This window comes from Canis lupus, chromosome 2 (assembly GCF_011100685.1).
Source record: "Canis lupus familiaris isolate Mischka breed German Shepherd chromosome 2, alternate assembly UU_Cfam_GSD_1.0, whole genome shotgun sequence".
NCBI classification, from domain to species: domain Eukaryota; kingdom Metazoa; phylum Chordata; class Mammalia; order Carnivora; family Canidae; genus Canis; species Canis lupus.
Genome location: NC_049223.1, coordinates 61,880,810 through 61,906,108, shown reverse-complemented (window position 1 = coordinate 61,906,108; position 25,299 = coordinate 61,880,810). Strand labels below are relative to the sequence as shown.

The 25,299-nt window shown below is 40.2% G+C and overlaps 1 long non-coding RNA gene across 1 annotated transcript; it reads right to left on the bottom strand.

Moving 5' to 3' along the window:
- Window positions 1–3,048: 3,048 nt before the first annotated feature.
- LOC119871053 lies at window positions 3,049–8,530 on the bottom strand. The gene is made up of 3 exons (XR_005355034.1): window positions 8,462–8,530; window positions 5,918–5,993; window positions 3,049–3,289 (listed from the first exon to the last, which is right to left on the bottom strand). It is a non-coding gene; the product is annotated as an uncharacterized LOC119871053 (long non-coding RNA).
- Window positions 8,531–25,299: the final 16,769 nt, after the last annotated feature.

The window sequence follows — 25,299 nt, the reverse complement described above, 5'->3', positions numbered from 1 at the left end:
AATATGTAAAGAATAATTAACAATAATCCTGCTCAAACTCTTCCAAAAGTTTAAGAGAGAGAACACTTCCTAACTCATTCTTTGAGACCAGAATTACTCAGATACTAAAGCCAAAGACTCTACAAGAAAGCCACAAAACAATACTATGCATAATAAAAGTACTCACTAAAGACTACCAAATCAAATTCAACAGCATTTAAAAAGGATAATACACCATAACCAAATGAATATATTCCTGGAATGCAAGGATGTTTCAATATTCAAAAATCGATCGTTATAATATATGATCCTTAACAGAATGAAGAGAAAAAAAAATCTGCTCAATTGATGCAGAAAAAGCATCTGACAAAATTCAACACATTTTCATGATAAAACATCTAACAAACTAAGATTAGAAGGAAATTACCTCACATAATAAAGACCACATATAAAAACCCACAGCCAGCATCATTCTAAATAATAAGACTAAAAGCTTCATTTCTAAGATAGTAATAGGACAATTATACCTCCTCTACCACTTCCATTTAACATAGTACTAAAAGCCCCATCCAGAGCAACTAGGCAAGAAAAACAAATATAAGGCATCCAAGTTGGAACAGAGGACAATTGTTCTTAGACAACATGATCTTAATTGTGGAAAACTCTGAAGATTCCACACCAATAACAACAACAAAAATCTATTAGAACTAAAAAATAAATCAGCAGAGTTTCAGGCTATAAAATCAACACACAAAAACAAGATGCTATTCTATACACTAAAAATGAGCAATCATAAAATAAAATTGAGGTGCCTGGGTAACTTAGTTAAGCATATGCCTTTGGCTCAGGTCATGATCTCAGGGTCCTGGGATGGAGCCCTGCGTAGGGGTCCCTGCTCAGCAGGGAATCTATTCCTTCTCCATCTGACCCTCCCCCTGTTTGTTCTCTCTCTCTCTCTGTATCTCTCTCTCTCTCTCTCTCTCAAATAAATAAATAAATAAATAAATCTTTTAAAAAAAAGAAAATTAATTTAAAAGTTTTCTTTTACAATAGCAACAAAAATAAAATAAAATACTTAGAAATTAATTTAACCAAAAAGGCAAATGGGTTGGACACCGAAAACAAAATTTTGCTGAAAGAAATTAAGGAAGACATGGAAAATTTGAAGATATGAAGGTACCCCATGTTCATGGGTCAGAAGACTTAAATAATATCATTTAGATGTCAATACTATATAACACAATCTACAGACTCAATACAATCTCTATCAAAACCCAACAATATATTTTTGCAGAAAGAGAAAATGTCATCTTAAAATTCATATGGATTCTTAATAGCCCAAAGAGTCTTGGGAAAAAAATAAAGCAAAGTAGGAAGTCAATTCTTGATTTTAAAACTTACTATAGGGATCCCTGGGTGGCGCAGCGGTTTGGCGCCTGCCTTTGGCCCAGGGCGTGATCCCGGAGACCCGAAATCGAATCCCACATCGGGCTCCCGGTGCATGGAGCCTGCTTCTCCCTCTGCCTGTGTCTCTGCCTCCCTCTCTCTCTCTCTCTGTAACTATCATAAATAAATAAAAACTAAAAAAATAAAATAAAATAAAAAATAAAACTTACTATAAAACCCGGGTACTTGAAACAGTAAGGTACTGACATTATGACAGACTTATAGGGATACCTGGGTGGCTCAGCGATTGAGCATCTGCCTTTGGCTCAAGGCGTGATCCCGGAGTCGTGGAATTGAGTCCCATGTCGGGCTCCCTGCACAGAGCCTGCTTCTCCCTCTGCCTGTGTCTCTACCTCTCTCTCCCTCTGTCTCACATAAATAAATAAATAAATAGATAATCTTAAAAAAAAAAAAAAAGACTTCTAGACCACTGAGAAAGAGAAAGCCAAAAATAACTCTCATATACACAGTCAAGTAACTTTTGCAAGGGTGCCCAGACTATTCAATGGGAAAGAATAGTCTTTTTAACAAATTTTGTTGGGAACAATGGGCATCCACATATTGGGAACAAAGGTGGACCCTTACCTTACACCACACAAAAAAATAACTCAAAATGTATGAACACCTAAATTTAGAAACTAAAATAATAAAACTCTTAGAAGAAAACAGGAGAAAAGCTTCGTAACATTGGCTTTGGCACAGATTTCTTGGATTTGACACCAAGAGCACAGGCAACAAAAGAAAGAACACATAAATGGGACTTCAGGGCACTCGAGTGGCTCAGTCACTTAAGCATCTGCCTTCAGCTCAGGTCATGATCCCAGGGTCCTGGAATTGAGCCCTGCATTGGGCTTCCTGCTCAGGGAGGGTCCTGCTTCTCCCTCTCCTGATCCCCCTGCTTGTACTCTCTCTCTCTCCCTCTCTCTCTCTCTCTGTCAGAGAAATAAAATCTTAAAAAAAAAAAAGGTAAGGTGGACTTCATCCATATTAAACACTTTTTATACACTATCAACAAAGGAAAAAAGAAAGCCACAGGATGGGAGAAAATATTCACAAATCATATATCTGATGAGAGATTGATATCCAGAACATACAAGAACTCCCACAGTTCAACAATAAAAATTCAATCTAAAAATTAATCTAGGGATGCCTGGGTGGCTCAGTGGTTGAGCTTCTGCCTTTGGCTCAGGTTGTGATCCTGGAGTCCTGGGATCAAGTCCCACCTCAGGCTCCCTGCAAGGAGTCTGCTTCTCCCTCTGCCTATGTCTCTCTCTCTGTCTCTCAGGAATAAATAAATAAATTTTTTAAAAAGTGAATCTGGAGTTGAATAGATATTTCTCCAAAGAGATATATGAATGGCCAATAAACATACGAAAAGATGCTCAATATCATTAGTCATTAGGGAAATGCAAGTCAAAACCATGGGATACCACCTCACACCCATTAGGAGACTGATATTAAACAATAACAAAATAAAAAATAAGAAAATGACAAGTGTTGGCAAGGATGTAGGAAATTGGAAACCTTGCACATTGTGGGTAGGAATGTAAAATGGTACAGCTGCTTTGGAAAACAATACAGTGATTGCTCAAAAAATTAAGCATAGAAATTAATTACCACATGATCCAGTAATTCCGCTTCTGGATATACATCCAAAAGAAGTAAAAGCAGGGACTGGAGCAGACCTCTGGACACCCATGTTCATCGCAGCATCATTCACAAAAGCCAAAAGGTGGAAGCCACCCAAATGTCCATCGGTGAATGAGTAGATCAACACAATGTGGTATATATGTTCCATGGAAAGTTATTCGGCCTTTATTTAAAAGGAAGGAAATTCTGATCTACAGATACAACACGGATAAACCTGGAAGACATTGTAAGGTAAGTTAATCACAAAAGGACAAATATTTTCATTCCTCCTATATGATTTCCTTAAAGTAGTCAACTTCATAGGGACAGATACGGCATGGTGGCTGTCAGGGGCTGAGGGGAGAGGGGAAAGGGGAACAAGGAGTTAGTGTTTCATGGGGACAGAGTTCCATTTGGGGAAAATGAAAAAGTTCCGGAGATGGATCGTGATAATGGTATAATGGTTGCACAGCAATGTAAATGTACTTAGTGCCACAGACGTGTACACTTATGATGGTTAAAATTATAAATTTCATGGTATATACTTTACCACAATTAAAAGAATATTTAGAGAATAAATTCTGAAAACATTTCCAGCAGTTCACCCAGAAGATTACTTTCCTAATCACAGTGGCTATTCCCATCTTTTTCTCACTGCATATCCTATTGAGAGTTATACTATTATATTCTGTTTCCTTTGCATTATACATGAGTATTTCTTAAACAGGGTGTATGGATCCCTGAAGAGGACTGTGGGTATATTCTCAGCCCTTAAATATCGCTACTATACTTCAAGTTATGTTGTTTGTAAGCATGTTACATCTCCATCACCAGGATAACCACGTTTGACCCACCTATTCCCACACTATTTGTGTGCCTACCTTGACATTTGGTCATTATGATAATAGTGATCTATCCAAGAGAGGGTAAAGGCAGACCTCATTCTTAAAAGATACTGTCAGCATGAGGGCAAATGGTGAAAAAAAAACACCTGCCCACAGCAGTGTGAGCCAATTTCATTCCATGTGTGATGATGTATTTTCTGTAAACTGTGTTCTCTACCACCTTCAATTCATGTGGCTAATTACATGTCTTTTAATTTGTCATTTTTTTTGATAGACCTGCAAACTTACTTTGATTTTTCAGTGAACAAAAGTCATTAACTGAAGGAGTTTATAAACATTTCCTATTTATACTTGTTTATACTTAGGCAGGTAACATAGTAAAACCACTTTCAGTGTGAAAATGTTTTAAATGAAGAGAAAGGACATACAATGGTTTTCTAACTTGCCTGGAAATCGGTAGGCAGTTAGCGATTCGAGTACAGTATTTATAATTGCATTATTAGATTTGAAACTCCTTTAAGTTTGAAGAGTCTGGATTTAACTGACAAGGAAACATGTGAGGAGGAATGGAAATGGATTGTAAATGTCAGCATCATGTTTGATCATAGCAAGGTGACCTTAAAATGCCATCTTATCCACTTTAATTTAACAAGGCTGATTTCCTAAAATATCAAATATTTGATATAACCAAGAATATATATTGAACTACTGGAACAAATAGCTAGAAGATATTTTAGTTGTCCCACTTGAAAAAGCAAGATGTAGGCAAACCCTTCTCCACGTGGATCGTGGCAGGGGAGGGGGCAGTCCTCCTGAAGTGGAAAGTTTTCTCTTTACTCTTCATTGCAAGCAGAGAGAGCCCACCTTGCCCAGACATGAAGAGTGTTCTCCTTTATAGGACTGAATGAAGGGCCCCTGTTCCCCCAAATGCCAACCATTGGCATGTCATGCCTTTATATAGATGTCACAGCTCCTTTTTAAAAGTGCTATTTCCCACGGAAGAACTGACACATTAAATCCCTAAAATCTTAATGAACAAGTATTAATCAAACTGAGGGTTGCTGGAGGGGAAAGGGGCAGTGGAATGAGGCCTCTAGGTGAGGGGCATTAAGGAGAGTACGTGATGTAATGAGCACTGGGCGTTAGATACAACTGATGAATCACCAAATTCTACACCTGAAACTAATACTACCCTGTATGCTACCTAAATTGAATTTAAATAATTTTAAAAAAACTGCTTTCTTGCCTGAAATGATAGCTGGACATGCTAAAAATAAATAAAAATTTTAAATGATCATTATTTGACAGCAAATTCCTTACCAGATCACTAGGGGCTGTATGCACTCTTTAATTGTCTAAAGAAGGTTTCGTTTGCCCATTTTACAAATGAGGAAACTGAAGTAGAAAATTCAAGTCACTTGCCCAAGAGTCAGGATTTGAACCCACGGCCAGCTCCATTGTCTTTCCTCTACACCAGCTGTGGGTTCACACAACATTAAATCCAGTCAAATTGGCTACTAAGCACTGAGGATAAACGTCTCCTATCATCATCTTGCTGAGAACAAATCTCAGTTGGGACACCAATCCCAATCAGTTGACCCCATCCCCCAAATTTTGTCTGTAGTGGGGTTTGGTCATTGAGGAGAAATATCCCATCAGGATGGCTCCCCTGGAAACTTTTTGTATTTTGCAAAAAGCCTCGGACATCAACATCCCTGAGGACTGAGGAGACAGGGGGGAATCACACAGTAGGGCGAGCTCATCAAAGTCGGGGCCAAGGATGTGGGGAGGCCTGGGAAGCATATGGTCCCTCGGTGTTGTCCCTCAGTGGGCTGAAGTGCTTTATACACCTGCTCTGGCCTGTCGTTGGGTATGGGCTGCCCTGGGAAAGGCAAGGTGGCTCTCTGCAGCTGAAGGAGCTGACAGATGCCATCTGCTACCACCCCTCTGAGGAGCTGGGGAAGCAAGTCTTCTGAAAGGGGGTCCCTGGGCAGTAAATATCAGTATTCACCACATACCACACATGGCTCTGTTCCCTTCCACTCCTTCAGTTTTGTTCAAGAAACTGCTCCTCCAGGATTCCAATGGGCCTCCCTGGGGGAAGCACGGAGATGAAGGTTGATGGGATAAAATCCAGAACACCCCACTTCCCCCCACGCTGGCCTTGGCGGCACACTGATACTCATCTCTCCTTCCTCCACTATCCATTCTAGATTGTGCTCACCCTCGGCTAACACCTGCTAACACCCACCTGGTGGCAGGATGCAGACCATCAAGGCCGAGGGGTCTGCACTCCTGCTCACTATGCCTTCTTGGGCCAGGATTATTGCCCTTGACCTCTTAACATCACAGCTGAGCGAGACAGTAGCAAGAGGCATCCAAGTGGATCACCTGGGTGCCACACTTATTCCTTCCTGCCTAGTGTGAAAAAAAAGCAACCCTATCTCCTCCTGATATCGAAGTCAATTGCTCCCCCCACCCCAAATGGTGACTCCTTTCCTTGCTTCATACTCTCTAGAACACAAGGAGCCTTAAAGTGCTCGGGTAGCAGCTACAGCTTACAGTTCAGTGGGACTCCTGCTGTATTATTTTTTGCTGCCATCACTGATAGGGCCTGCCAGGTTGTATGGTCACATGGCTGACGACACCACAGCCTGGACTTGGCTGCAGAGCATTCCCTGTTTTGGGCACCACTCAGAGCTGGCAGCCTTTTGTGACACCTGTTATATGGGCCACAGTAAGATTCCCAGGTGTGGAATAAGCTTCCTCCAGATTTAAAGGGGTCTGCTAGGCACTAGACTTCCTCCTTTATGAGAGGATGCAAAAATTTGTCTTTGTACTTTGGTGGGACTTCCTGGCATTCTCCTTATTCGTGAATTCCTAGAAACTTTACTGATATGGCAGGCACTTAAGTCTTCATAGGTTTTATCTCTTATGCTCTGGAACACATCTTCTAGTAATCTAGCCCATTCTTGCTCATCCAGCCTGATTAGCATAATATCATCAATATAGTGGATCAATGTGATATTCTGTAGGATGTCCAAATGGTCAAGATCTTTTCAGACTATATTAAGACAGAGGACAGGAGAGTTTAAATAGCCCTGGAGCAAAACTAGATGTGTATGTTGTTGCCTGTTGGTTATGGATGCAAAGTGTTTCAGAAACAGAACACATTCATTCAATTAATGGCTGCAAACTATATATCTGAAACCGTAATATTTGGCTTTATCAAAGATACACCTCTGACATGGTGACTGCAACTGGGACTATTACTTAGTTATTTTCATGAAAGTCTACTGTTATCCCCTGGAATGCATCTTGTTTCTACAGGGGCCAGACTGGTGAATTGAATGGAATGATAGAATCACAAATCTTTAGATACCTTAGGGTGACACTTCCACTGTCCCCTTATCCTGAGATGTCGTATTGTTGTTTATTTGCCATCTTGACTAGGGATGGAAAGGGGAGCAGGTTTCACTTGGCCTTTCCCATGTACCCCACAGGTTTAGGACTCAACTACCATGGATGATAGTCCCAGTTATACATCCAAGAACAGAAAAATAATCACTGGATGTATCTGCAGATGCAGGGGATTTCATTTACCAGGTCCTCACATACCTCCACTCTAAAAGGAGGGCCAAGATAATGCTATAGATCTCTGAGTAACAGAGTCAACTGAGATCCTAGGTCCAACATTAATCAAAATGTTTGAGTGTTCCCTTTTCCCAATGTGCAGTCACCCTAACTAGTGGCTATAGTTCCTTTTGAAGTAAGACTAGGAGCATCATTACTATAAATATTTGCCATAGTGTTGAAGTGTCCTTCTTCTTGAAGACCTGACATAGTCTTCAGTCAGTGAATTCTGAGTTGAAAAACTGGCTCAGGGAGCACCTGGGTGGCTCAGTGGTTGAGCATCTGCCTTTGACTCGGGTCATGCATCCCGGGGTCCTGGGATCAAGTCTCGCATTGGGCTCCCTGCAGGGAGTCTGCTTCTCCCTCTGCCTATGTCTCTGCCTCCCTCTATGTGTCTCTCATGAATAAATAAAGCTTAAAAAAAAAAAAACGGCTCAGATCTGGAAACAAGGCAAGAAATCTTTTTTTTTTTTTTTAATTGAAGTCATTACCTTCTTCTGGTCATCCATCTATGATTTCTTCTGATGGTACAAGCTGAATGGTACTTGTGTTGGTTGCATATCTATTCTGTCTCTAGGGATGCCATGTTTTATTAACCATCTCCCTAACTCCCATACTTCATTCTCTGCCAGCACTCCAAACCTGCTACTCACCCTGGCAATTGCATCCACTTGGCACATGGAAATAGTCATCTAACTCCATTGTTTTTATAGTTTTGATTTCCCCCATACTTTCCAAACACCTGATGCATGGCACTAGGTAGTACATTTCTTTGCTATCCTTCCTAATTCATCACTAGTAAGAGTTTTAACAGTAGGACCTACCACCTTGTGCCACAGGCTACCTGGGCTCCACTGACCAGTGACAAAGTCCTCACTGCCAGTCAGAAGGCAAGTGACCCAACTCCTAGACCCCATCTTACTGCCTACTTTCTCAGGCTTCTCCCAGGACCAACTGGCACAGGTTGGGTTCTCTGGAAGCAGACACAGAAATGGAGTTTGACATGCGGAGTGTTCATTAGAAAGGAACCATCTGGAAGGGAGGGGGAGGAAGCAAAGGGAGAGGTTGAATCATAATACAAGCTCACTGAAGCCCGGCCAATATACAGCACACATGACTAGTTAGAAATGTCCCATTGTGGGCCAAAGTGGCCAAACCTTTATATCCTGCCATGATCAGTCATCAAATGTTGGCCACCTCAAAAACGTCATGCCAATGGATGAAGAGGTTTTCTGCAGTGGAGGCAAATCCTGAAGAATCTGAGAACAGAAAGCTGTTCACAGACTGCATTCCTAGCAAAAAGTTCTTCCTTCAAGAGAGATCTGCCTGCGTACCTCCATATGCACCACAAATATTATGCAACAACAAAGGACCATAGCACAGTTAAACCTAATACTGAATGAAAGAAACTAGACCCAAATGAGTACATACTGTAGGACCCCATTTGTATAAAGTTCAGAACATAGTAAAAACTGGTTGATATGATAGAATCAGAAAAGCTTTTTCTTTTAGAGGAGCATATTGACTAGAGAGGGGTATGAGTAAGTCTTCTGGGGTGCTAGTCCTATTCTATTACTTGTCTGGTGCTGGTTATATGGGTGAATTTACTTGATAAAAATTCATCAAGCTCCATATACATGATTTGTACATTTTTAAATATCTATGTTACATTTAAATAAAGTGTGTTTATCAAGAAATAAAGTAAATGTTAAAAATTTCTTTCAGGGCACAAAAATATGTGGTAATATTGAAATCATGAAGGATTTCAATGCCAAAGAAGAAAAGTTTATTATTTTTTAATATTTTAGGGGAAAAATGCATTAGTGGTATGTAGATATTGTTAAATTCTTTTTTTTTTTGTAAAGATTTTATTTATTCATTCATAAAAGAAACAGAAAGAGAGGCAGAATCATTGGCAGAGGGAGAAGCAGACTCCCTGTGAGGAGCCAGATGCAGGACTTGATCCCAGGACCCCGGAAACACACCCTACACCAAAAGCAGAAGCTCAACCATTGAGCCACCCAGGCATCCCAGATGTTGAAAATTTTTTGATGGTGGTCCTTAAATATCTAAAGTTAGGCATACTCTAGGCCTAATATAATACTGCTTTTCTAGAATTTTACCCTTAATGGTGTAAATGGTTCCAAAATACAGCAATGCTCTATTCCTTTTGTAAAAGCATTCAGGTTAGCAGCTATGTGTCTGTGTAACTCCTAATTCTGTTTGTCACTTTACACTGGACATCATGCAATCTTAGATCCTCTCTTTTGTAGAGGAAATAGAAACCAAAATATCAGGACTGGCATATCAATCTATCCAATTTTTGCTTCCTTTTATCGTCCTGATTTTTGAAAAACCATGACAGCAAAGAAATCTCTTCCTTTATTCTTGTATCTTTTCATTTTTCTACCCACTTCTGAATGCCTTGATGGAGAAATGCAAAAGAGGAGGGGGAAAACACACTTTAAACATGCAGTGTTATTTTTACCACCACTGAGGAAAAGAGTATTCAGAGGACTCCAACAGCAAATATAGAGACCCATGGGAAGTACATTTTGGCTGAAATTCTTAAATAAGACACACAAACACCTATATTCCAACTTATTGATCAACTTTTTTCAGCTGAGGTAATTTCATCTCTTGTCTCTGCCCTATGAACCCAGCTCATGGCTCAGGGCCTGGACCTCAAGTAGCATCTTCCTTGTGAAGCTTCTCTTACCTGCTCTAATCCTGAATTTTTTTCTCCCATTCGCCACCATCTTCAGTTTCTCCACAGAATTTATAGTTTATGTAAGAATAGTTATATAATAATAATAATAACAATCTCTGTAATAGATATTTGCCATTTGGAGGCAGCTCAGTGTCCTTTCCCTCTTTTTCAAAGCTCTGCAATTTCCTTGGAGGGTAGATCTCTCTGCTGTTGGGTACAGTCTTCATGGGAGTGTAATTCTTGATGAGTGCTTAAGCAAAAAGTTCCAGCTCCTTCCTTCCTCATCCCAGGATGGTGCGGATGAGTGGGCAGGGCAGACACATGACCTAAGCTCAGCCCTGCCCATCATTCACACCTGGGAACTTGGAATCTTGAGAGCATCAGGAAGGATGGAAAAGGTAGAGAGAGGTCATTTGCCACTGTACCCAAGGTACCTTAATCATTCTGCTCCTGCTGTAAGCTTTGTATTAGTTTCCGAAGGCAGCAGATTAGTTTCCTAGGATAACAGATTACACAAACTAGATGGCTTAAAACCACAGAAGTTTATTCCCTCAGAGTTCTGGAGGCCAGAAACACTAAAATGAGTATTGCTGGGCCAAAATCAAGAGCTATGCTAGCCCCAGGGGCTATAGGGGAGAATCTGTTTCTTGCTTCCTCCAATTCCTGGTGACAACTAGCACTCCTTGGCTTTTGGCCATCATCACCCTAGTCTTCAAGGCCAGCATCTTCAAATCTCTGTCTGCCACATTTTCACATCATCTTCTCCCCTGTGTGTATAAAATCTCACTCTACATCTCTCTCATGAGGACACTGTGCCTCGGAGCACCTGGATGGGGCAGTGGGTTAACCATCCGACTCTTGGTTTCATCTCAGGTCAAGACCTCAGGGTCCTGAGATCAAGCCCCATCTTGGGCTCTATGCTCAGCAGTGAAGCCTGCTTGAGATTCTCTCTGCCTTTCCCTCTGCCCCTCCCCCTCCTTCTCTCCCTCTAAAATAAATAAATAAATCATTAAAAAAAAGAACACTGTGCCTATATTAAGGGCCCACACAGATAATCCAGGATCATCTACCTATCTCAAAGTTCCCCAATTGAATTACATCTTCGAAGTCTTTGCCACATTAAGTAACATTTGCAGATTCCAGGTACCCAATAGCTTTGGGGGCCATTATCCAGCCTACAACAGCCTTTGACAAGAATTTTTGAGATGTCTGTGAATTGATCTGACACAGCCCTCAGTATTCAAGACAGAAGGATTTATTCATTCTTATTTCCTTTAAATCATCTATTAAGTAAGTAACAATGACAAGACAAAATGGTGAAAAGAAAGAAACTTGCATGTTATCACCTGGCAGCGTTCATCAGACTGGAGGAGCCCAAAGCTTACCCACTCACAGTCTCTTTCCTTAAAGTAAATATTTCCCAAATTCTAGCATTCACACAGCACTTCTAAAAGTTGGCTTGGGGCGATGCCTGGGTGGCTCAGTCAGTTAAACATCTTACTCTTGGTTTCAGCTCAGGTCATGATCTCAAGGTCCTGGGATTGAGCCCAGCTCCATGCTCAGGGTGGAGTCTGCTTGGGATTCTCTCTTTCCCTCTCCCTCTTTCCCTCCCCCTGCTGATATGCTCACTCACTCTCCCTCTAAAATAAATAAATAAAAATATTTAGAAAAATATAAAATAAAATAACATTTGGCCACATGGAATATCACCCATATCCTGTATGGCTCCTACGTTATTATTTATGTAATATTTTTCATTGAAAGCACTTTCTTTTTAGCTTTAAAGAAACACTGTTTAAAAGAAATGTTTGTTTTTCCATCAAAAAGAATAAATAAATAAATAAATAAATAAATAAATAAATAAATAAAATAAAAAGAAAAAATAAACCACCTATCCTAAAAACACAATATAAACTCAATTTCAGGTACTGTTGCCTGCAAAGACTCTGAGTCTGAGACTCACTGTCTCTGTTTTAGGAAGATTTTGTAGAAATTCTCTGTTAAAGATTAACATCAATTTGAAACTTTCTTTTTTTAGTGTAATCAGAAGGATTGAAAGAGTACTAAAAAGGAATGGCTCTCCCTCCAACCAGTTCAATGTTATAAAACTCCCTCTCTGTATGCTACCTAAAATTATAATTTACTCATCACGTAAAATAGTTATACAGGAGGTGCCTGGGTGGTTCAGTCAGTTGAGCATCCAACCCTTGGTTTTGACTCAGGTCATGATCTCAGGTCATCGTGAAATCAAACCCCACGTCAGGCTCCATGCTCAGTGGAGTCTGCTTGGGATTCTCTCTCCCTCTGCCCCTCCCCACCCTCTCTTAAATAAGTAAATCCTTAAAAAAAAAAAATAGTCACACTGACGACTAGGTTTCCCTGCCCCTAGCAAGAAGGAGTTTCCAAAAATCTACCCATCTCACCTCCCTTGATGGAGGAGATCTATCCTCTTTGACTGTAGACACAGATATTGCAGAGAAGGGTTATTCATTGCCTACTTAACCACTCTGAACCTCAGTTTCTTCATCTCCAAAGGACAGTAATAACAGTGCCTTCCACAGGTTTGTTGAGGTGATTAAATCAGTTAAAATCTTTAAAATGTATACATATTTAGATTAATAGCTGTACATAGCAGATATTATGTAAGAGTCTGCTATAATAAGAATAGCTGTTACTATTACTTTCCCATCGATTATGTATATAGTTCTTTATTGCCAGCATTGGTTTTTTGCCTTTTGCTAAGCTTTGTGGGGACTAGGAAAGGAATAAGCCATAGTCTTTGCCTTCAATGAACTTATACTTTCACCAGAGAGGTGGGTAAGAGCACACAGAACAGTAAGAATAAATATTTCTGTAGCAATTTTTTTCTGAGAACCTGCCCTAGTAACTAAAAATCACACTAAGGACAGATAAACCCTGGCTGGTTGCTCTTATTTCCGTTTGCCCCTGAGAATCCACTCTCTGCCCCTCTGTCCCTGCCCTGTGCCCCCAGGGAGCTGACACCTGGGGTTGGCCTCACCCCAATCCCTTGCTCTCTGGCTTCCAGTGAGACACAGCCAAGAGGAAACACCAATGTGAGGTCAGAGAGTGAGAGGAGAGAGAGGCCAGGGGACTTCTTCCCCACATGCCCTGCTCTACCTGCATTCCTGGCCAGAGTTCCCTCCCCACTATGGCTCCCATACCCCCTGCCTCTGGCCACCTGCTTACCCTTTCTTCTTCAGGCTCCCCACTGCTGCTGGTCCCTAGAGGTCTCAGTGTCCTCCATTGGTCCTTTAACTCTGCACACGCCTCTGTAAATAGTCCCTTCACTGAATTCTTTCCACTTAAATCCTTTGGAGGGAATTGTTTCCCGGCAGGGCCGTGACTGATCCAAGAGCCACAAGACAGCAGTGATCTAATTATATAATTCCTCTAACACCTCTAAAAGCTATGTTAAGGAACATTAAGAACTTGATGTAGAAAATAATAGGATGATCCAGACTTTCCTTATCCATCAAATTATCTTGTAGCAATCACAGGGATGGCTAACACGTTTTGAAGATTCACTATGTGACAGACATTTTGCTAAGCCCTCTTCCTGCTTTATCTTCTTTACCCTCCCCAAACCCAAGGAGTTTAGTAACCTTCATTTTAAAATAAATAAAACAAAGAGATGGGGAAGGGTTAAGTAACTGCCCCAGTGGGGGGAAGGGGGAGCCAGAACATAATCCCAGTTCTGCTTGTACAGGGCTATTCTCATCCCCTTAGACTCCCTTTCTCACCAGGCTACGCAGCCTGCCTTCTCCTAGAAGAGACGTGGCGCCACTGGGCAGGAGATGTCATGGATCTCCAACAACTAGGAGGAAGACACGCCTGCACTGCCCTTTCTGTGAAGTACTTGTGTGCCTGAATTATTTTCTTTGTCTATTGTCCAAACAAATGACTTATCTTCTACAATTCCTCAGATTTGCTCTCTCTCTGAGCTATTTGAGAAGATTTGGGTTAAAACATAGGGGGAGGGGAAGAAAATGCACATATATTTCTCCAAGTTCAGGAAATCACTGAAAATCACATCATTTGACTCCATTTGCTGATCTGATTACCCAATTACTTGCTAGGTAGCTTTACACTCTGCACCCATGGATGTAGCCATCTTTCTAGGCAGGGCTCTCTCTCCCTCTCTGTCTCCCCCTCCACCTCCCACCCCAAGCTTTATTTCCATCTACCTACTTCTCTCCTAAACAGCAATCTTTCTACCTATTTTTTCAATTATTACAACAAAAGCTCTCAAGTTAAAGAAAACAATACTGCTTTCTTCCCAAAGCCAGCCTTTCCCTGACACAAAGTAACAGTGATACTAAACATTGCTAGCAATTGTTATGAAAATGCATTTCTCTGTATCCCGTTGTCATGGCAGCTAAAGATCAAGACATGCCCGCTACGTACAGCAATTTATACTGATTTGAAAGACTGTTTGGGGGGAAACATTAAAATGTATAATCGAATGCATTTGAAACCATAGCCCAACAAAGTACAATATCAGTTATTCAAATAACATTTCTAAAGCAAAGTACATCATTTATTCCAATCAATGTTGTGTTCATTATTTATGCTCGCGGAGTCACTTTAATTTCCAACACACTGGCAATTTTATTATTTTTCTCGGCGTTCAGAATCTTCACATTACCTTTGCTCAGGCACTGGCCAGCCTAACACCGACAGCAGATCCAAGTCCCATCATGAGACCCAGAACTACTACAGCATTTTTTTTCTATTACTTCTTTGTTTGCTGGGCGGGGGGCATCCCTTAGGTGAATTTCTCCCTTGGACTGCAACTGCTTGAAATGTCACAGCGTGACTAACTCTCTCCTTCATCCAGATTGTCATTTTACCGCAAGATACTGTACCATATATATCATGTGTTCACTTCTCTATGGGGGTGGGGAGAAAAGTCCACGAATAAGAAGGGTGGAGGGTGGGGGGGTGCCAAAGAGAGAATATAAAGGATTTAGATGCAAATAATTGAGTACAAAATGCCACTTTTATTAACAATTTGGATGGTGGTTCTCATCCCTAATCCTTTTCATTGGTTATCCCTCAAAATCTCCCAGGGAGACCGCTGGCATCTGGCAGGAGGGAAGTAGAGGCATGCGGGGATTAAGAGACGGTGATGGCAAAACAGATCAGTAGCAGAGCTAGGATGAGAACCCAGAATTCTGACATTCCTGAGCCATTGTTCAGCCTGTGGCCTGCTGGACATGGGCCTAAGGAATTTTATTGAGATTACCTAAAGCTTAACTGACTGCCACTCTTCCAAGGATAATTAGTTACACTGCTTTTCCCACAGCTGACAATGCACACTAATATTTTGGCCTTGACTTTATGAAACTGATTTTTATCAGTTTCTCATCTATCAGCATGGTCCCTGATTTCATCCTTTTGATTCCTGCCCCTTGAAGACTGGTTTCTGCCTGCCAAAAGCAGCTAGTCGCCTCCCCTAAGGTCAAACTTTCCTTCCTAAATTATGCACCTGGGTCAAATGTATACATCTACACTTGTCATGGGAGAAGGGATTCATGTAAAGTCACCAGTTCATTGCATTTCCCCTCTCATCCTTACCCTAAATTGACAGATTCTGACAAACCTGGCCAGGTCATTGCAAAAAGACGCAGAAAAAAGTTGTCATTTATAGTGCCTGACCATGCATCAGGCACTATTTGAAGGGTTTACACATAATAGCTTTACAATAACACACCGAACTAGGTTATTATTATTAGCCTTATATCTACAATGAGGAAACAAAAACACGCTCAGGTTAAGCAGTTTGCCCCAGGTAACACAGTTAGTAAGCAGAAGAGCCAAGAAGTGAATACGGTTGCTTGGGTCCGGATTGCTCTGCTACTATGCTAAACTGTCCATCCGACACAAAGTTGCTAAGAGTTTAAGGCTCTGGAATCCAACAAACCAAGGTTTCTATTCCAGCTACCTGCACAATCTTGGATAAATTACCCCACTAGGCTCCAGGTTGATATATTGTAATAGCCACTGCTGGATTTTGCTAAATGAAGTCATTAGCACTGTGCCCGGCACATAGAGAGCCCTCCAAAAACATGAGCTGCCCATTCTAAGGAAGGAACAAGCTCAGACCAAAGAGGCCAAGAGTTCTGGCCCATGGTAGGGTAGACCAAGGCACATGGGGAAAAGAATGCATTCCCTATACACAGCCCAGCCCCTTCTACTAAAGAATGAGCAAGACAGAGGGAGAGAAATGAGAGCAGAGGGATGCCATGACTTGGGAACAGGAGAAGCTTTTTCAAGTGAGAGGAGGCTGGCTGTGCTTTGGATGAATTAAGATAAAGAAGAGAGCCAACCCAAGACATGCTCTAGGGAAGAAAGATACTCTAACAAGGAACTAGTTTGAGGCAATGCCTTCCCAGGGTGATTAAATTAAACACTCCCTTCAGTCCAACAACTAGTGTAACTGATTTTTTCTGTTTACCAAGTCCTTAATTGGCTGAATTATGCAACTCCTTGGTGCAATATGATCACTTTACTTTTCTGTCTTTTTCTATTCAAAGCCAGAAGGTTTTAAATTTCTCTTCCAGGAAAGAAGCATTCTCTCATAGGAAGCCATAGAACCAGAATAAAATCTTTGCAGCCAATAACTGGGCAATCTCGTCAAAGGCTTGAAGACTAGAAGGCTAAGGCCTGCATCCGAGTCCAGGCTCTGGCACTTGCTGCGTGGCCTTGGGCACCTCATGTCTCTTCTTTCTATGTCTGGTTTCTTGTTTGTAAAATGAAAAGCCTTTTATCTGCTTTAAGATTCTATGATTTGAGGGAACTCATTTTTGAGAAAGATATTCTTTGATCAGTAGATACTATCCATAGCATGATTTATTATTGGGGGAGGGAGGATATTTTCATGGTTAGCAGTTTTATATGATAATCACCAGTCCCTAGGGACTTGGAATAATTTCACCATCAAAATTTTCCATTATAGTGGCATTATAGCTCTGTTTCAACAAGCTTGCTCAAGTAACTTTTCTATTGCAAATTCACATGATAATAGCATTATAAATGGCATCTCCAAAGACTTCAATTAAAATTGATTTGTCATTGTAATCTTAGCTAATAATGGTATGGTAATGGCATTATAATGAGGAGATCAAAGACTTACACTGAAATTATTTTGGCATTGTTATCCTATATTCTAAATGGCTTTGAATAGTCTGCTCTATACATAGATTTGAAACTGTTGTGTCATAAGGATATTGTAAGCTAAGAGCATAGACAATGGAATCATCCACTCCTTTCCCCCAAAGCCCAGCTTGGAATTTCTTCTTTCTTTTCATTTCCCATAAAGGTCAAGTTCAAACAGAGTTTCATTTGTAATTTCCCCTACCTAGTCTTACAAGGAAAAAGCAAGAGATTGAGAGGATGCTGGTGAGTGCCTAGAAATACTGCTCTCAGATGAGACTGGAGCCAGCCCAGCCACTCCCCTTTGGGAAACTCAGGGCCTGAGTGTTCCTCTGCATTCAGCTGAGGCTGGGACATGCTGACCTGAAAGATAGAAACCAGACCTGAGGGGTGCCTGGATGACTCAGTTGGTCAAGCATCCAAGTCATGATTTCAGCTCAGGTCATGATCTTGGAGTCCCGGGAATCAAGCCCCACACTGGGCTCTTCACTTGGTGCAGAGTCTGCTTGTCCCTCTCCCTTCACCCTTCTTGCTCTCTCTATACAATAAATAAGTAAATAAATAAAATTTTTAAAAGAAAGAAAGACAGCAAGCAAGCAGACCTAAGCCAGAGGGTCTAGTGGAGACGGAATTCTCACCCCTTCACAGGTGGTCATGCTATGAAATTGGAATTCTGCAGCTTCTGACATTTAGAGCCTCCTGTCTTTCATCCCTTGTGGCTTCACAGTTGTCACCCTTGTGGGCTTTGTGTGGACTTGAATCCTTGGCTCTCAGCTTTCCAGCTATAAGAACAGCTTTGTGTGGTTGTTTTGTGTTAATTCACTTTGACCAGGGACATAAATTAAATCTAATGAAATACAGACTCAATTCATATTGACTTCAAGGTTCTAATATTCTAGTTTAGAGACTATTATTATTACATTAGTTGACTTTCAAACTAACAATTATATAGTTATTACGTGATAGAAACCATCTTAAACATGCTAAATATTTTTTATTTTTCTTACTCATAGTAGTCACATTGCAAACAGTGAATCAGTGCATACAGAGCCACTGCTCCTAGGAGAAATAAGGGGTTAGGTTCCTATGAGCCTCTAGCCACATTTTTGTCAACTGATCAATACAAAAAAAAAAAACCGTTTTCTCTGTGTATGTTTAAAGACATCTTATTTCATATATATGGTTGACTCATTCACATGGAAATCATAGCCAATGACACTGCCATGCATGCCTGAATGAAGCTTATCTAAGCCATATATTTTCTCCATAAGGCCCATTGCAGCCCTTTTATGCTTAGGGATACAACACAGCACTTCAGCTCTATGCTTGATGGCCATTTTAAACAATGAAATCTCAGTGAAAAGAGCAAGCATGTTAAAAATGCGGCACTGAATTGGCAAGGATCCACTATGTCATAGTTTACTTAATCTCTACATCAACCCCATCAGTTAGGTACTATTATCATCTTCACATCATGGATTAGGAAACTGAGGCACAAGGTAAGAAGCAATTTGGTTAATGTTCAGCTTCAATTCAAATTACTTGTCTTGGTTTTCTTTTTTAAATGAAATAAGTAGTATGCTTAGTATTTAGGTTTCTTTCTTTTTAGGAGATCAATTCTGAAAAGAAGTATGGTCCTAGTTTTTGGATGAAAAGAAGTATCTGTGGACCTCCAGTGTTTTGAGCCTTTCAGTCAGGCCATGTTCAGAGGCTAGCTTGTGAAAAATGAAGCAGGCACTATTGGTGCTAACCCAAATCCATTCCTGGCCCCCTTCATCCTGGCTGTCAGACTGCCAACCATCTGTGTAGCTCTGCATTGAAGACAGGACCCCCCTACTATGCCAGGAGATAAATCTCTATTGATATAAGCCAATCAGAACAATTCCATTTACTTGATCAAACTGCTTTAGGCAAGGGCATGTATTGTCATTCTAGCCAATGAGAAGTGAAGGAAATATGCTGCAAGCTCCAGGGAAAAGGCTCTTTTAAGAGATGTCTGAGAAGCAGTTCCTTCTCCTGCCTCTAGTTGTCAGAGTGTAAGAACGTGATAGTTGGAACCACTGCAGCCATCTTGTGACCCTGAGGAAACAAACTGGAATGGCAAAGTTGAAAGCTGCTGCTTAGGCACAAAATCAAACACTCCTAAAACCGTCCTCCCTCTTGCCCTTTTGCCACTTGAAATAATAAGTCCCTCGTTGTTTAAGCTGCTTTTAATAAGTAGAAATGGAAAGTATCCTAACAGATACAGGAGTTTTGCTTGGGAACCCATTATAATGGAGAACTAGAAGACATTAAGTGCAGAAATTATACAGACAGACACACATAGTGGTTGAACCCTATTTAAGAAGCAAAACGTATTGGTTGCTAAGGGATGCTGAGAAGACATAAATGACCAGGGAAATTTCCCCTTCTCAGAGACAGCTTATAATCTAGTTAGTTGAGAAAACCAAACACAGACAGCTCAAGAATTCTTGTGCAAAGAAACAGTAAATTCCATTTAATTCTGCCAGCATTAATTCTGAAATACAAGTAGTAGGGGTCTTTTGATGAATTAGACATACTCCCTGTCTTCTTCAATCCAGTAGAGAAAATTCGACTGATGGGTGATTATAATTCAAAGAATATTGTGGAAAGATGCTTCGGAAGAAAGGTAAATGAGAGATTAATTTCCTTTGGCAGTCCCAGGAAAGCCTGATGTCTCTCCTGCTTAAAATTCTTCAGTGGTTTCCAGTGGCACTTCATTTATTCAACAAATATTTATCAAGCAATTACTTTGGGCCAGTACTATTCTAGGTCCTGGGATCCAGCCGTGAGCAAAACAAGGTCCCTACTGTCTAATGACCTTACATTCTAATTAAAGGGAGAACAATACAATGTACAAGTGAGTAAATATATTCTGTGTCAGAGGTGCTGTTACCAAGAAAAATAGAGTACAGAGTATAGGAGTGCTGGGGTTTTAAGGTGCTATTTTATATAGGATAGTGAGATGCTGGCATCTGAGTAGAAAGCTAAAGGAAGTTAGAGAGTGAGCTCTGTGTGGATATCTGGGAAAAGTATTAGAAGCGGAAAGAACAGCAGATGAAAAGGCCCTGAGGCAGAGAATGATGCCTGCTATACTTGAAGAACAAGAAGCAGGTTAATGTGCCTGAAACCGAATGAATGATGGAAAAACTGTGAAATGTGAGATCAGAGAGGTAGTCAAGGGCAGAGCCAGATTTACTATGCAGTTAATAAAGCTCCAACAACATGCTCAGAAAGTCATAGATTTTGGTATAATCTGGAAAAGTAAGATATTTTCAGCATAGTCGTTAGGGCTGCTGTCTCCTTCCACTCTGATTTCTCAGTCACATTTCCCACAGCCTGGGTCTTTAGAGAGGCTGCAGATATTTGAGGGAGCTGGCTAAGAGGAAATTATCTTAGGGATCCATCTAGTGTGGAGTCAGTGAGATGTATTTACGTGGATCACAGTGACTTCCATGACTAGCTGCCCCTGAATAAGAGTGGCTTCCAGGAATAATCCTCACCCAAAGATGCAGAGCCAGAGGTCCACTGGGAAAATGGATATGTCCCACAAAGCCTAGATCTGTAACTCTGTGAGTAGTGGGAAGCAACAAGGCATTAAATATACAGAATGGGAAGCTAGTCTTTAGAAAATCCTCACAATGTGTAAACTCGTAAGCTGAAGTTTCAGTCCTCACTGACACGTAATCACAGTGGAAGTGTTCTCCCTTAAGGAATATATTCAAGGGGTGCCTGGGTGGCTCAGTGGTTGAGCATCTGCCTTTGGGTCAGGTGTGATCCCGGGGTCCTGGGATCGAGTCCTGCATCAGGCTCTCTGCATGGAGCCTGCTTCTCCCTCTGCCTGTGTCTCTGCTTCTCTCTCTGTGTCTCTCATGAATAAATAAATAAAATCTTCTTTTAAAAAAGGAATATATTCAAGAATGTAGAAACTACAGTAATTAATGTACCTTTGTTGACAGAATCTCAAGAAACAAAGTTTAACAGACAAGGGCACAGATCCAAAGCAATACTATAACCAGCAAGCCTATCCCTGTGTAAAGTCACCCACCATCAATTATAAAAAGCAAATTTGAAACAATCATCCTAGAGGAAAAATTGAATTATCTTTCTATTCTTTCTAACAAACATGATATTATTGTATCTCTGTTGAATGGAGAGGCAAAATGTATGCAGACAAAGAATTTAGGGGAAAATATATGACAGAGGTGGTTCAATCAGTTCATTAATACAAATATTATTTTGCTACATTTTGTGATGTTTGGAGCATATGTCAGCTTTAAGATTTTATTTATTTAGAGAGAGACAGAGAATGAGCAGGGGGAGGGGTGCAGTGAGAGTGAGAATCTCAAGCTGACTCCCTGCTGAGTGGGAAGCTTGACACCCGACTCGGGGCTCTATCTCACCACCCTGAGATCACGACCTGAGCCAAAATCAAGAATTGGATGCTCAACCGACTCTTCCACGTAGGCACCCCTGTGTCAGCTTTTTGACTTGTAATTTGTGGTGAGTTTTTTTCTCATCCTAAAAATACATTCACTTTCGAAAGCTATTTTGTATTCCTTATCTTAAAGAGAGTCCCAAAATTGCATCAGAAAGACTGCTGAGACATGGTGCAGCAGACTCTCTGCTAACATTTACAGAGGTCATTCCAGAGAATTCAGTAGTAATTCCTAGATTTGGGGATTCATGGACCAGTAATATTTCTAAAACATTTTTGGGGACCAATATTTTAATTCCAATTTTAAAAATAAAAAGCCATATAAATAAGCATTTAAAACAGACATACAGGGACACCTGGGTGGCTCAGCAGTTGGGTGTCTGCCTTCAGCTCAGGGCATGATCCCAGGATCCTAGGATCAAGTCCCACATCGGGCTCCCTGCAGGAAGCCTGCTTCTCGAGACCTCTGCCTGTGTCTCTGCCTCTCTCTCTCTCTCTCCCTGTGTTTTTCATGAATACATAAATAAAATCTTAAAATAATAATAAAATAAATACAATAAAATAAAATAAAACAGTCATACATATTGTGGTTATTTAAAAAAAACTTCTTATACAGAAACCTATTTTAATTTTTATGGATAAAATTATATAACATGTGCACTTTGTTTTAAACTTATGCAACAGAGTATAGGGGAGTGAATGGCCTTAGGTAAAACAAGATTGGTCATTAGGCGTCGGTATTTGTTGAAGTTGGGTTCTGGGTACATGAAGGTTCATCAAACAAGTCTAAATTTGTAAATGCCAGTAATTTTCATAAAAAAGGCGTAAAAATTAAGCAGCTCTAACTTACAATTCCATAAAAGAAAGGATATATGAGCACTCCAGAAGTTGTGATCCCATAAAGTACCATCTTGTATATTTAATAAACTTAATCTTACAGGAGCACCTACCTGGGTGGCTCAGCCTGTTAGGTGTCCGACTCTTGATTTCAGCTCAGGTCATAATCTTGGGTTCATGAGATCAAGCCCCACATTGGGCTCCACACTCAGTGTGGAGTCTGCTCGAGATTCTCTCCCTCTCTCTCTCTCTCTGCCCCTCCCCCTACTCTAAATAAACAAATAAATAAAATCTTTTTTTAAATAAATAAATTTAATCTTCTAAAAACTCACTATATTGTGTTTATTATTCTTATTGTTTTGCTGTCCATCAGTGAAATTTATTTCACTGGTTATATTCACGTGGCTATTAAGCATCTGTTCAGGTACCGCCTATGTGGGAGTGAGGTCAGGTTGACAGCTTACTTGAAAATGATTTTTAAAAAGTTCTTTGAATTGTATTTTCCAATTTTTTATAAGTTTATGGTGTGTCTGTGTGTGTATATGTGTGTGTGTATAAGAGAACTGGAATTATATCTGGGGTTTTGCCCATAGCACATGTAGATTGCTACATATGTCACATAGCCTGACTGAGCCTTCAGTTTCCCTACCTGAAATATGAGTACAATAATATGTACTTCAATGCATGCGATTACACCATTGATAGTAAAAACATGAATAGACACAACCTCTGTAGAGGACAGTTTTGCAATATCTTCTCAAATTTTACATGCCCTTACCTTATGGCCCTTATGATCTAGAAATCCTCCTTCTAGGAATTATCCTACAACAACATGAAATGACATGTGTAGAAGACAGTCGTTATGATATTGCTTTTAATTACAAACCCTGGAAACAATCCAAGGTTCATGAATAGGAGACGAATTAAAGTACCTCCATATAATGCAGCTGGGAGAAAGAACTAAGAAGTTATGTATGAGAAAACATTCAACATAAGTTGGTCAGTGAGACAATGAGAACCCACCTCACAGCTGTCAGAATGGCTAAAATTAACAACTCAAGAAAAACAGGTGTTGGTGAGGATGCAGAGAAAGGGGAACCCTCATACACTGTTGGTGGGAATTCAAGCTGGTGCAGCCACTCTGGAAAACAGTATGGAGGTTCCTCAAAAAGTTAAAAATAGAGCTGCCCTAAGCAATTACACTACTATGTATTTATCCAAAGAATACAAAAAAAGTGATTGAAAGGGGCATCTGCATCCCAATGTTTATAGCAGTAATATCCACAATAGCCAAACTATGGAAAGAGCCCCAATGCCCATGAATGGATAAAGAAGATGTGATATATATACATATATATATTAAAATATTACTCAGCCATCAAAAGGAATGAAATCTTACCATTTGCAATGGCATGGATGGAACTAGTGGGTTTTATGTTAAGCAAACTAAGTCAGAGAAAGAAAAATATATGATTTCACTCATATGTCGAATTTAAGAAACAAAATAGATGAACATAGGGAAACGGAAAGAAAAATAAGAAGAAACAGAGAGGAAGACAAACCATGAGAGACTTTTTTTTAAATAAAGATTTTTTTTTTATTTATTCATGAGAGACAGACAGAGAGAGAGAGAGAGAGAGAGAGAGGCAGAGACACAGGCAGAGGGAGAAGCAGGCTCCATGCAGGGAGCCCGACATGGGACTCGATCCCGGGATTCCAGGATCGTGCCCTGGACTAAAGGCGGTGCTAAACCGCTGAGCCACCCAGGCTGCCCACCATGAGAGACTCTTAACTCTAGAAAACACACTGAAGGTTGCTGGAGGAGAGGTGGGGTAACTGGGTGATGAGCATTCAGGAGAGCACTTGATGGAATGAGCAGCGTGTGTTAAATGCTACTGATGAATCTTTCAATTCTATTTCTGAAACTAATACACTATATGCTAATTACATTGAATTTAAATTTAAAATTTTTTAAATTGTTCAGTGAGAAACACAAAATACAGGACATGTATATAATTTTCTACCTTTGAGTTAAAAGAAAGAAGGGAAAATAGGAATATATATTCATATTTGTTTAAAGAAAATCCTAAGGACTCACAATCAGGTGTTAAAATGTGTTATTTTGGGGGAGGATTTTTTTTGAAGTGGGAACTGGGAACATGGTGACCAAGGGCAAGATATTTTGCTTATAATTATATATGTTTTTATTTTACATTGTATGAATGTATTCAAAACATAAGCTTTGAAAAAGACAATGTGTGTAGTGAGAACATCCATGGCACACAGTACAAAAATAATGGAAGTGATTATGGTTCTTATTACTACTATCATCATGATTCTAGCATTATTCTCTAGATCTGCACTGTCCAATAGAGGAGTCACTGGACACTCGTGGCTATTAAGCATCTGAAATATGGCTGATCCAAATGGAGATGTGCTGTCAGTGTGAAATACACACAGATTTCAAAGACTTAATGAGAAGAAAAGACTGCAACATAATCACATTAAGAACTTTTATATTGATTACACACTGAAATAAAAATATTTTTGGTAGATTGTATTGAATAAGATATACTATTTTAATG